The sequence below is a fragment of the Pan troglodytes genome, chromosome 8 (assembly GCF_028858775.2).
Source record: "Pan troglodytes isolate AG18354 chromosome 8, NHGRI_mPanTro3-v2.0_pri, whole genome shotgun sequence".
Taxonomy (NCBI): domain Eukaryota; kingdom Metazoa; phylum Chordata; class Mammalia; order Primates; family Hominidae; genus Pan; species Pan troglodytes.
Genome location: NC_072406.2, coordinates 50,550,996 through 50,563,492, shown reverse-complemented (window position 1 = coordinate 50,563,492; position 12,497 = coordinate 50,550,996). Strand labels below are relative to the sequence as shown.

Below are 12,497 nucleotides of genomic sequence, written 5' to 3'. Positions count from 1 at the left end.
ACCTTCAACCTCCCCACTCCCTACCAAAGGCTCAAGTCCAGATTCCATGGTATGACCTTGTTTCCCACTTGCCATGTACTCAGAGAAAGAAACTGGGCATTTTACCAACATGGTGGCTTCCTCCCCATGGCTGTGTGAGGGTCTCATTTCCCAGAAAACATATAGGTAAGTAGCCATCAGGACCCAACTCCAAGTGGACACTCCGCAGGACATGGTCTGGATTCACCTAACAGGGCCTGTAGCCACCCCCACACCAGTACAGCAGCCTCCACTTGCCTGTGATGTGGCTGATCAGTTACAGTGTAGCCGGTTCTTTAAATCTCTTCCCCCTTTTTAAATCTGGTTCCCAATAAGGAACCAACTTATTGGGATAACTATAAAAATGACTTTCTGTCTTAGGCATAGAGAAGGAGACGTGCCAAAAGATGGAAGAAGACGTGTCCGCCATGCTTTATAAGTTCCTGAACGTGGAGGGCCAGGTTGGGCTCAGGTTTCTTTCAGTATGAAGATAGCATACAGTGCTATCTTCAAAGTTAGCAAACAGTAGGGGGAAGAGATGTAAACAAGTGTCCCAGCTGTCTGTATAAATTTTTGTTGAAGGAATTTCCTCGGGTGCGGAAGAATATAATTCAATAAATGTTTACCATGTACTGTGTCAAAGGTGACTCGAAAATGACCGTCTCCTAGTCTCTAACCTCAGTAAGTTTATAATATTACTTTCCTGTAATTGACACACTGCACTAGGTGCTGTGGAACAGGAAGGGGAATAGGAAATGTCACGGGAGCATAAAGCATGCAGGAGAGACCTGAAGGGATGTGCAGATCTGTGTAGGAGGCAGCAAAGGAAAACACTTCAGATGGATGAAATGAAGGCAGGTGCAAGAATACTCAGGATTAACCCCGAGAAACCGGCAGAATGGTGAACACGGTCTTTGGGAAAGATGTCAGGGCAGAAGGCAGTGTTGGACAAAATCAGGAACAATGCTTGGCCCATTATTTTATAGAAGAGAGACTGGGATCTGGGATGGGAAGGAGACCAGGGGGAATAAATTGCTCCAAGTCCTGACTTTCCATCTGCTTCCCTGGCTTAATGGCAGATCATGACTTTTAAAATTCTGTACATAAAATGCCACAAATAAAATTATGTTGTTTAAGAAGATCTAAGTTTTTAATAATGTTTAATGTAGTCAGGAACATGTTTCTAAACTTTTCATAAGTAAAGTTTAAGGCCATCCATCTAACTTGGTACCCAGGAGAGGGGCTTAGCTCTAGAATGATCTGAAGAGTCCATCAGTAAGAAGCTTCAGCCCTGCTTAGTCCAACTTCCTCATTAGCACTTTAAGAAAGATTTTACAGTGCACCGGTCAGTTTCAACCTAACACACTGTACCAGGAAAATTTACAGTAGCCTAGGGTCATTAAGATAATCTCTTCACACTTTGACATTGTGGCTAAACGATCACGGAACCAGACTGCTTAGAGTCAAATGTAGTTCTACCATTTACTAATGACAAGGTTCAGAACACACTTCACCAAAATCTGGTGCCTTCGCACCTGAGGGCACAGCAGAAGCAGGAAGGACTCTTGGCACCTCTCCTGCCCTCTCCCCTGAAGCAGGCCATAAAGGAACCCCTCAGACCTTCCCATGAAAATAGGTCATAAGACCTAATAACAGAGGGGTCCTCCCTACACCCAGAGAAAAACAAAGTCCTTATCCTGAAAGACACAGACACTAAGAGGAATTGAAATAAACAGGATTGACTAAGTTCCCCTAGTCTATTACCATTAGATCACACCCTTCTGTCCTCCAATTGTACTTCTGCACAACTCTGCATAAAAGTACAGTTTTCCCTGTTTGGGTCTTCATTTCTGGAGGCTCTAATGTCATGTAAAACTTATATTAAATATATTTGTATGCTTTTGTCTTGTTGATCTGTCTTCTGTTAGAGATGTCTCAGCCATGAACCTTGTGATGAGTGAGGAAAGATACCACTTTTCTTTCCTACACTTGCCAAGAGACTTTAGTCAAGTTACTTAACTTTTTGCCTTCTTTGTTTCTCTGAAAAAAGGAGAAAAGAGTAACACCTTGCTATGAATGAGTATATGCAAGGCACTTAGAACAATGCCTGCACATGATAAGGCACCATATGTATTAGTTATTATTTCTGTAAGTTAAACAATGAACATAAAAATCATAAAAAGTCAGACATATGACATATTTATTTTATTTATTTTTTGTTTTACTTTAAGTTCTGGGATACTTGTGCAGAATGTGCAGGTTTGTTACATAGGTATATATCTGCCATGGTGGTTTACTGCACCTATCAGCTTGTCACCTAGTTTTTAAGCCCAGCACGCATTAGGTATTTGTGTTTATGCTCCCCCTCCCATTTTCCCCCACACCCCTGACAGACCCTGGTGTGTGATTCTCCCCTTCCTGTGTCTATGTGTTCTCATTGTTCAACTCCAACTTAAGAGTAAGAACATGTGGTGTTTGGTTCTCTGTTCCTCTGTTACTTTGCTGAGAATGATGGCTTCCAGCTTCATCCATGTCCCTGCAAAGGACATGAACTCATTTTTTTTATGGCTGCATAATGTATGACATATTTATAGGCCATCTGATATAGTTTGAATATTTATCCCCTCTGAATCTCATGTTGACACTTAATCCCAATGGTGGAGGTGAGTGAGGCCTAATGGGAGGTGTTTGGATCATAGGGGCATATCCTGCATGAATAGCTTGGTGCCTTCCTTGTGGTAATGAGTGACTTCTTGGTCTCTTAGTTTCTGCAAGATATGTCTCTTAAAAACAGCTTGGCATCTTCCTACCCCTCTCTCTTCCTCCTTCCCTCTCGCCATGTGACCACTTGCTCCCCTTTGCCTTCTGCCATGATTGGAAGCTTCCTGAGTCCCTAACCAGAAGCAGACACTGGCGCCATGCTTCTTCTATAGCCTGAAGAAAAATGAACCAAATAAACCTCTTTTTCTTATAAATCATCCAGTCTCAGGTATTCCTTTACAGCAACGCAAATGAACTAACACACCACTACAAGATATGGCCATATTGACAGAAAATTATAAAGAAATTCAAGCAGTCTCACACACATCAGCGTCTCCTATACAACTTGCCACAAGTATCCCTATGTTCCTAGTACTTCAATAAGCACTTTTGTTAGTGTCCACTTTCTCGATAAAGAAGCAAAAGCATAGGTCAATAATCCTAAATCTATCCTTCCAGTGACCCAATTCTTTAAGCTCTGTAAGGTGCCTCCTGCTTCATTAGGCTTTCAGGCATTTCTATGCTTATATACATTAGAAAGATGAAGATATGCTTCCATACCTGCTTCTGAGGATGAAAACGCATGATTTATGGTAGACATGGGAGCACTGGAACATTCAAAGTACTCCAGGTCTCCCTCTGGTCACCTTTCACCTCGCCCCCACCTGATTTCTGACCACATGACGTGGATGTCAGTTTCTCCTCGTTGGTAGCGTGGACATCCCTGTTAGAAATGTCTGAAATCTGGTAGATCACTGCCCCTTCATCCTGAGAAACACAACAGAGAAGATGTTACTCTTTAGGAGGGCAAGCAATGGGGAAAAGTGACATCTCATGAATGGAACCAAGTGGATACAACTCCATAAAGATATCTGAGGGAGTTAGCCACAGATCTGGGTACAAAGCAAGGAGGAAGCTGGAATCTTTCAATTGTGACATGCTGTTTTATAGAACCTAGGTTCTGTAATTTGAGTCTGAGGTTTTAAAAAATGAACTTCTCTAGGCTAAGTTTATCAGCAAGCAGTTTAAGTGGTCTAAGACAGTGGTTTTCAATTTTTTTTGCTCAGATACCTCCTAATTTTTTTAAATCTATGTACCCCATTTCATTTTCAAATGACATCTAAAAACTTTTCAGCATAAGTTTAAATAATTGCAAAGAATGTAATATCTGCCTTATTCTAAATATTGAATTTGCTTAATGCTATCTAGTTACCTTTGTGATATGATACCATATGATCCATTTTAAATTTACACAAACAAGTTCCTGAATAAGTCAGAAATTTACGTTATTCATTTTCCATTACGTTATTCATTCCACTTCCATCAAGAAATTATCCCAATGAAAAACATCTGCATGACTGAAAGTCTTTTAAAGGTCTCTATCCAATGCCTCTGTTACATTTTTTTCTTTGACTATAAGTCTTGAGGTGTTAAATTTTTTTTTCTGCTGATGAGTTATTGTTACATTTACTAATGCACAACTTATTTTCAAAATATTGCAAGTTTTGATAAGTATTAGACACAAAAGTAAATTTTTATATCATCTACAAAATGTTTTATTGCACTAATTCTTAAAAACTTTTACAGTACAAAAATACGTGGGTTTGGGTTTTTCTTTAAAGAAAACAAAAGATAAATTTCTCATAGTTCTTGTTGCCTACATTAGCAAAATTTGAGGGAGAATCTTTTACACATTTGTAACAGATGAAAAATAACTCAGATTGCAAATTTCCCCCCACTGCACCCCTTTTTTTACATCTTACACCATATACCAAATTTCTGGTCCAAATTGTATAGAATAAGTTATGTTAAAATTGAATTCTATTAGCCAATATGAATGTATTTCTAAAATCATAAGCATACTGACATAAAGTTTTAAAAAGAACAAAAGGATCTCATTGCAATCAGATGGGCTTGGGTTTTGGTTTATGTGTGTTTTGCAATTAGTTCATATGGTCATGGATGCATACTGTTTATTGCTAGAATGTAACAAAGGTCAATGTCAATTTTATTCCTGATTTCTATTTTTATAATTATAATTATTAAGAAAACTTATTTATATAAACGATAGATGAAACAGAGGTAGTTCTGTAACAGAAGGCCTTTCAATTCTTTGAACCCCTTTCCAAGTCATGTGCCCAAAAATTCTATCATCAAAGATTATTTTTAGATCTATTAGCTGACAACTCAGGTCTTCTTATTTTGTCGAAACCAATGAATTGGGAAACCATCTGACTTAAGAAAAATATCTTTCAGTTATTAGAGTCAATTATCTTCTTAGAACCTATACCAATATTTCAGATCTTCCCTTTGGTGCCCTGGAGACTTTCACACCCTGTGGTGATGCATCTTTGTAGCTTTTAGTGAGAATTTTACAAAAAAAAAAAAAAATGGAGAGAAAGAGAGAAAGAGAGTCATTGTGAAAGGGTTCCCTTTTCTTCAGGCGCCTTTTCTTCAGGGACAGTGAGGATCTGGAAATTGGTTTCTCAGGCACTCATTGGAAAGTCCTTATGATCCACTCCCACTGGGGGACCCCTGGTCTAAGAGACATTCTGGGGATGAGCACAGACTCACCTGAGAACATGCACCCAGGCAAGAGACTGAGTTTCATGTTTCTTCACCTTAAAGCCACTCCTGGCAAGAGAAGAAACATAAAAAAGCTAATTTGGAACCACACTGACAACTGTCAAGGTATGAAATGGGACAGAGAGCAGTGTGTGCAGATAGAAGCCAAAGCGTACAGCTCCACACACACCATACATCTACCTGTGAGAGAGGCAGGGACACCTTTTATGCCTCTGAGTTTTCTCTGGAGAGAAGGGGTAAGCAAAGACCTAGAGCGGGGCTCATTCTCTGAAAAGACCCCCTTGCTTGCTTCTGTGAGTTTTCAAACACTAGCACTCTGATGTCTATGGTTTTTAATTACACACCACCAAAAGCTTTTCAGACAGTAGAGCCTTAGCAGCTGGAGACATTCAGTTCCTCTGAGCCTCCCTTGCTTGGCTTTGACATTCATTAGAAAAATCATCACGCTGGACTGGTTTCTTTAAAAATTCTTTATTTCACCAAAAGCCACAGAAGTCTCATAAAACAGTTCCAGTTAGACTTGTGTGTTCACAGACAAGAACTGTGGTCAATAAAAAGTGTAAAAATAAAAATATGTGAGTAAACGGTTACCATTCCTATTAAGTAGTAAGATGGAAGATGAATGCCACGTATTGCACAAAGCCTGAAGCTGGGGAAAGCTTGAACCACCTGTTATTTGTAGACTAGCACAAAATTTGTGATTACAGGACTAATTGAGATTCTGTTCTGTTTTAATAAACTTAGAATTTTCAGTAAAAACACCACTGTGACCAAAAAAAGAAAAAAAATTTGCAACTTCTTTCTTTTGCAAGAAAAAATAAAAAGACAACCACATAAGTTACCAGAATGTGCATAATCATTACTTCATGATCTTCTTTCCCTAGTTTTCCTACTGAGTGCCACCCTCTGCCACCAAACTCAAGTTGAGCTGACTCAGGAAAAATTAACTGTTCCAAGCCAGTAGCTTTATCCTACCAAAAGTCAATGATTTCCAATATTAAATAGCAGAACAGTCCCTCAAACCACTGCTTGAGGCCAAGCCAGCTCTTGGTATTGTCAAAGCACCACGTGACACTTGCCAGGCTAGGGTGTCCAAGTTCTCACACCTAAGGTGTAAAGGCCAAGCCCCACTCCCTGAGGTGCGGACACCTGCAAAGCTTAGCTGACTCATGAAGTGGCCAGTGAAATACAAAAAATCATCAAAAGATCAAACTCACAAGCAAGCCATGCTATGGAGAGATGGCTCAGGGAGGATGGGAGAGAAAACTGCCAATGGTCCCAGGGACAAACAGAAACAGCCGGAGTACTTACAACAGAAAACAGAGAAATTTCACTTGTTTAATAATCCTGATGCACCAACAAAATTAAGAGACAGGAAAGACACAGAGGGAGAAAAAAATCATGTAAAGACTGGAATATTCAACTCCAGTCTTGCAGATGTAAAAGCTGCACAATTCTTTCTATGAGGTGAGATACTAATTTAAAATGTCATATTCATGAATGTTATCACTAGTGAGTGAATGATTAACAGACCTCAACTATAAGAGAGACTGGTAGAAACACTCAGAAATGCCTCAAATTCAAATTTGTAGATGAAAAGTAAACTTCCAAGAGGTCTAGCACTGCTTTCTTGTATAAAGAACAAGAAAACAAGATTTTTGGTTGCATAAGGACCTTTTAAAAAGCCTATTAAGTGTATTAGATCAAGAAGTTCATTTGACAAAAACAGAATAGGGGAAAAAGGCTACCTACCAGGTGAGGGTGGTAGGACTTGAAAGATGGTATTTCTTGCTACTGATTATAAAGTGTAGAATGAATTACCCTCTCTTTGGCCCAGATTTCATCTTATTTGACATGAATGCACTGCTTGCATGCAACTGAAAGGCTCACAAACGACTCCTTATCAACTTCAGTAGGCTGAAACATCGCACATTTAGAGGAGGAAGTAACTAGGCAGTGACGTGCCCAGTACATACCCCAACTACTGTCTAGAGAGAACTAAATAACCTTAAAAGCCACAAAAGAGGGCACCAAGTCAATAATATTTTTCAACAACCATTTAACTGCTGATATATAATCAAAGAACAGATCCAGAGTTACTAATGACATTTCACTCCCCTTAGACGTTCTGGGGCTGCTGAAGAACTGACTCCTACATCGCTCTATTTTCTTGGTACTTTAGTCCATCCTTCTGCTCTTTAAACTTCTGGGTGTCTTCCTTTCTGCTGTAACTCACCATGGCATCTGGAGTTTTTCTTTAAGTCATAGCAATGCTGAGAAGCATTTCCCCAACTGATCTATAGTGACAACTACAAACACAGTGCTTCTTGCACTCCTTTTCCATACTTCATGCTGCAACTCCTTGGTCCTTCTTTATATCTACATTTTACTGAAACGTTTTAGCAAAATGTCACAGGGCCGCAAAAGGAAGTACAGTCATGTGCCACGTAATAAACTTTCGGTCATGTGGTGGTCCCGTATGGTTATAATGGAGCAAAAAACCTATTGCCTAGTGATGTCCTGACAATCCTGACCCTGTGTAAGCCTAGGCAATTTGTGTGTCTGTGCCTTAGTTTTTAACAAAAAAGTTTAAAAAGTAAACAAATAAGTAATTTTAAACAAAGAAAACTTATGAACTAGGGATATAAAGAAATAAAATATTGTGTATAGCTGTTCCATGTGTTTGTTTTTTAAGCTAATTACTATTACAAAAGAGTCAAAGCTTGTTTAAAAGTTCAAAAGTTGATAAAGTAAAAGAGTAAATTTAATTTACTATAGAAGGAAGAGTTTTTAAAAATAAATTTAGTGTACCTGAAGGATACAGTGTTTATACAAGCTACAGTAGTGTACAGGAATGTCCTAGGCCTTCACATTCACTCACCACTCACTCATTGACTCACTCAAAGCAACTTCCAGTCCTGCAAGTTCCATTCATGGTAAGCGCCCTCTACAGGTGTATTATTTTTTTATCTTTTATACCATATTTTTACTGTACCTTTTCTATGCTTAGATATGTTTAGATACACAAATGCTTACAAGTGTGTTACAATTGCCCACAGTAGTTTGTTTTCTTGTTTGTTTGTTTGTTTTGTTTTGTTTGTTTTTAGACAGGGTTTTGTTCTGCCAGCCAGGCTGGAGTACAATGGCAAAATCATGGGTCACTGCAGACTCAACCTCTTAGGCTCAAGCAATCCTCCTGCCTCAGCCTCCTGAGTAGCTGGGACTATAGGCATGCACCACCACTCCCAGCTATTTTTTTAAAAAAACTTAAGAGACAGGAGGTGTGTTTTGGCAGCGGGGGGCATCTCACTATGTTGACCAGGCTGGTCTCAAACTCCTGGCCTCAAGGGATCCTCCCACCTTAGCCTCCCAAAATGTTGGTATTATAAGTGTGAGGCATCACACCTAACACCTATAGTATTCAGTACAATAATGTGATGTACAGGTTTGTAGCCCGGGAGCAATAGGTTGTACCATTTAGCCTAGGTGTGTAATAGTCTACACCACCTAAGTTTGTGTAAGTTGACTTTATGATGTTCACACAAAAAAATCACCTAAGGATGCATTTCTCAGAACTACCCTGTGGCTAAGCGATGTATGACTGTATTATAATGTACTCAACTAAAGTTTTGTGATAAACTAATCCTGTAGCAAAGTTAAACTGAAACTTGATATAGAATGTGACCTTAAGTGATTATGCTGAAAACTCCAAGGACCTTGCAAAAGTCAGATGATTTCCCAGGAGAGATGAGAGATGGGGGGACTGATTAAACCAACTAATTTACTCAGTTTTAACTGATCATTTAAAATATTCTTGATTCTAATTGGAAATTTACCTCCTTGCTGATGAGTTAGAAACTACACATGGAAACAAGAATGCTCACCAAATTTTAGTGGTAGGTTTATTTCCAACAAAAGATCACAGTTTTCTGTTTATGTAAAAAGACTTTCTACAAGACCCTTTTGAACCATTTTCTACACATTATTGATACTACATAGGTAATTTATAGGACTGGAATTTCTGTTTTTTCCATAAAGAATCTGAAGACGGTGGCCAGCACTGACATTTGAATTCTGTCTATAATGTGACTCCTGACAGCCTCGTCAGGATTTCTGAAAACCGTCGAATCTCTACCTACCTATCTTATGCCACTCTTTATTTTTTTAAAACATAAAAACGTCTCCAGGCCCAGGGAAAGGAGCTTACCTGATTAAGCTGAGGATTCAGAAACAAGACAACAATCTGAAAAGGAAATGTCTGGTATTTCTTTTCTTTTTTTTTTTTTTAATACTCTAAGTTTTAGGGTGCAGCACACCAACATGGCACATGGTATTTCTGATTCTACACGAGTTAGGCCAAATAGGGAAGACTATAGGATAATGTTATAAGCTTTGTATCAACCTTGGTGGACCTCAAAGGTAAATTCAGTTCACCAAAGCCAAAAGTAGCCATCTGACAAACTCACAGAGAAGACACAGAGCGTGACACCCAGCACCCACTGTGACTCATTATTCAATGTGACTTTGCCTTCTTGGGTGATTCTAATATTTCTTTAACATGATTTCCAGTGGGAGAACAAAAGTCACTGCTTGTTAAGGTCACAGTTGGTTTAAAGGGATCCATGGATTCATCAAAGTTATTTGGGTCAAAGTGGTAGAAGCCCTCAGAAGAGAGGGTTGGGGAGTTCTGCAGAATGGAGTGGCTCCCAAAGGGGTTGAAGCTGGGCTTATCCCACTGACTAGGATCTAGCTTGGAAGACACTTGGGAGAGAGGCCCATCTTATGCCACTGTGTCTGTAGGCTTTTCGACACCTGGTTACTTACTGATACCATCTTTTTGTATCTTGTGAGTCAATTTGCTACCCGGTTTCTTGCCAAGTTTCCTTGGAAGGGCTTTCGTAGTGCTGGGAGTTTCTTTAAGGTCAGGAGGAGACTTCTGGAACCCGGCACTTCCTAGCAAAGAAGGACTTGTGTTCTCATCCAGCTCTTCAGGACTGAAGTGGTAGGATGCCTTGGGGAGAGGTGTGCCTTCCACAGCAGTGCCGGCATCTGAGAACTCTCCTTCAATTGCTTTCTTCCTCAGAGGGACAGGCTTGGGCTTTCTCAGCTTGCTTCTTCTGCTGGGCACAGGCTCTAGACAGGAGTTTCCAACTTTTAGATCAGCTTCTGTGGAAGCCTCTAGGGTGACTCCCATGTCACCTTCTGTCATTGCCTTGTCCTGGAGGGCGTCTGGAGGGCTAGAAGGCAGGCCTTGCCTGAGACTGCAGTTACACAGCCATGAGCTGGTTTTGTTCTGACTGCTGCCAGGATACCCGTGGAATCCTTCGCTTCTATTGAAAATGGCCTCACGATGGAAATGTTGCTAAAATCATATTCAGGTTCTTTGAAATCCTTGACTGAGAAAGTGTCAATGGCCTTCTGTGGTGCCTCATTTTCTGACAGTTTAGAACAAGTCTCAGATGAACATTTTTCAACCACTTCTGCTACCAGCTTTCCTCATCAGCTTCCTGTGATTCTAAAATGAAACACAAAACCGTCCATTAAAGAATTGTCTTTCTGGCATTGGTAAATATTCTCTCCTACCTGAATTCACATAAGCAAACAGCAAGTTCTTCCCTCTTTGCTTTTATTAAGCATCTCTAAAGTTCAGCAAGGATGGCAGCACAGACTGAAAGAGAACAGCTGGCACAGCACCCTAAAATGAATTCTTGATCCCAAATTGTGTATGCGCATTATCCAAGTGATATGAATAACAAGTACACCAAAAGAGCTATTTAGAAAAAGGATAGAGCAAGAGTCTATATGCTGCAATGCATATTATGTGATGTTAACATTCTATAGGTTAAAACTGGTCTGAACGAATTTTTAGAAACCAACAGCTTCAGTGCAGGGAGGCATATTGGCACTGAGACAGTTCCTAGGCACAGCCCGACAGCTTCAGGGTCAGAACTTTATGGAGTGAACAGATTTGAATCTTTGGATGTTAAAACCACAAGTATTCACAGAACCGAATTTATATAGACTGTTTCAAAAATAAATTAAAAAATAAATTAAGAAACCTACTGTGACCAACTCAAAATCATCTCTCTGTAGACCTGAAAACTAAAAGAACCAAGAAAGCTAATTTGAAAAACCAGATACGGAAATGGTTTTAAAACAAATAGCCCTTATTTTACTAAGACACAAATTATAAAACAATGAAGTTATTTTTTCTTTAGAACCACTGTCTCTAAGCCAGGCCAGGAATTCTCTAAATCACTTGTGAAAAATAAAAATCATTTTTGACTGGGGTCATACTGGGATAAGAGCTGCAAATATTAGGAAGCTGTAAATGAGGTAATTTTGTTAAACTAAAGTGATTTCCTGTAGATACCTGAAACAAGGGTGGTAGAGAAAACTCAGTAAATAGGTGTACATAATATCTCATTATTTTAAAGGAAAATAAGAGATAACCCTCCAAATCCTACTTCATAATCCTAATCCAGGATCAGAGTCCAGTACCAGAAATATCACTAGAATAGCTTTTTGTTGTTGTTGTTGTTGTTGTTGTTGCTTTTTTTTTTTTTCTTGAGACAGTGCCTCTGTTACCCAGGCTAGAGTGCAGTGGCGTGATAATGGCTTACTGCAGCCTTGACCTCTCAGGCTCAAGTGATACTACCACCTCAGTCTCCTAAGAACTGGAACCACAGGCATGAGCCACCATGCTTGGCTATTTTTTATTTTTTATTTTTATTTTTAATGTAGAGATGGGATTTTGCCATGATGCCCCAGCTGATCTCGCTGGCTTAAGCAGTCTGCCTGCCTCCGCCTCCCAAAGTGCTAGGATTACAGGTATGAACCACTGTGCCCAGCCTGTTTTTATTTTATTCTATTTTATTTGAGATGGAGTCTCGCTCTGTCGCCCAGGCTGGAGTGCAGTGGCGTGATCTTGGCTCACTGCAACCTCTGCCTCCCGGGCTCAAGCAATTATCCTGCCTCAGCCTCCTGAGTAGCTGGGATTACAAGTGCCTGTCACCATGCCCAGCTAATTTTTGTATTTTTAGTAGAGATGGGGTTTCACCATGTTGGTCAGGCTGGTCTCGAACCCCTGACCTCGTGATCCACCCACCTCCACTTCCTAAAGTGCTGGGATT

The 12,497-nt window shown here is 39.8% G+C and overlaps 1 pseudogene; it reads right to left on the bottom strand.

The window, feature by feature from the left end:
- Positions 1-3,286: 3,286 nt before the first annotated feature.
- Positions 3,287-10,833, bottom strand: LOC741403 (transforming acidic coiled-coil-containing protein 1-like; annotated as a pseudogene).
- Positions 10,834-12,497: the final 1,664 nt, after the last annotated feature.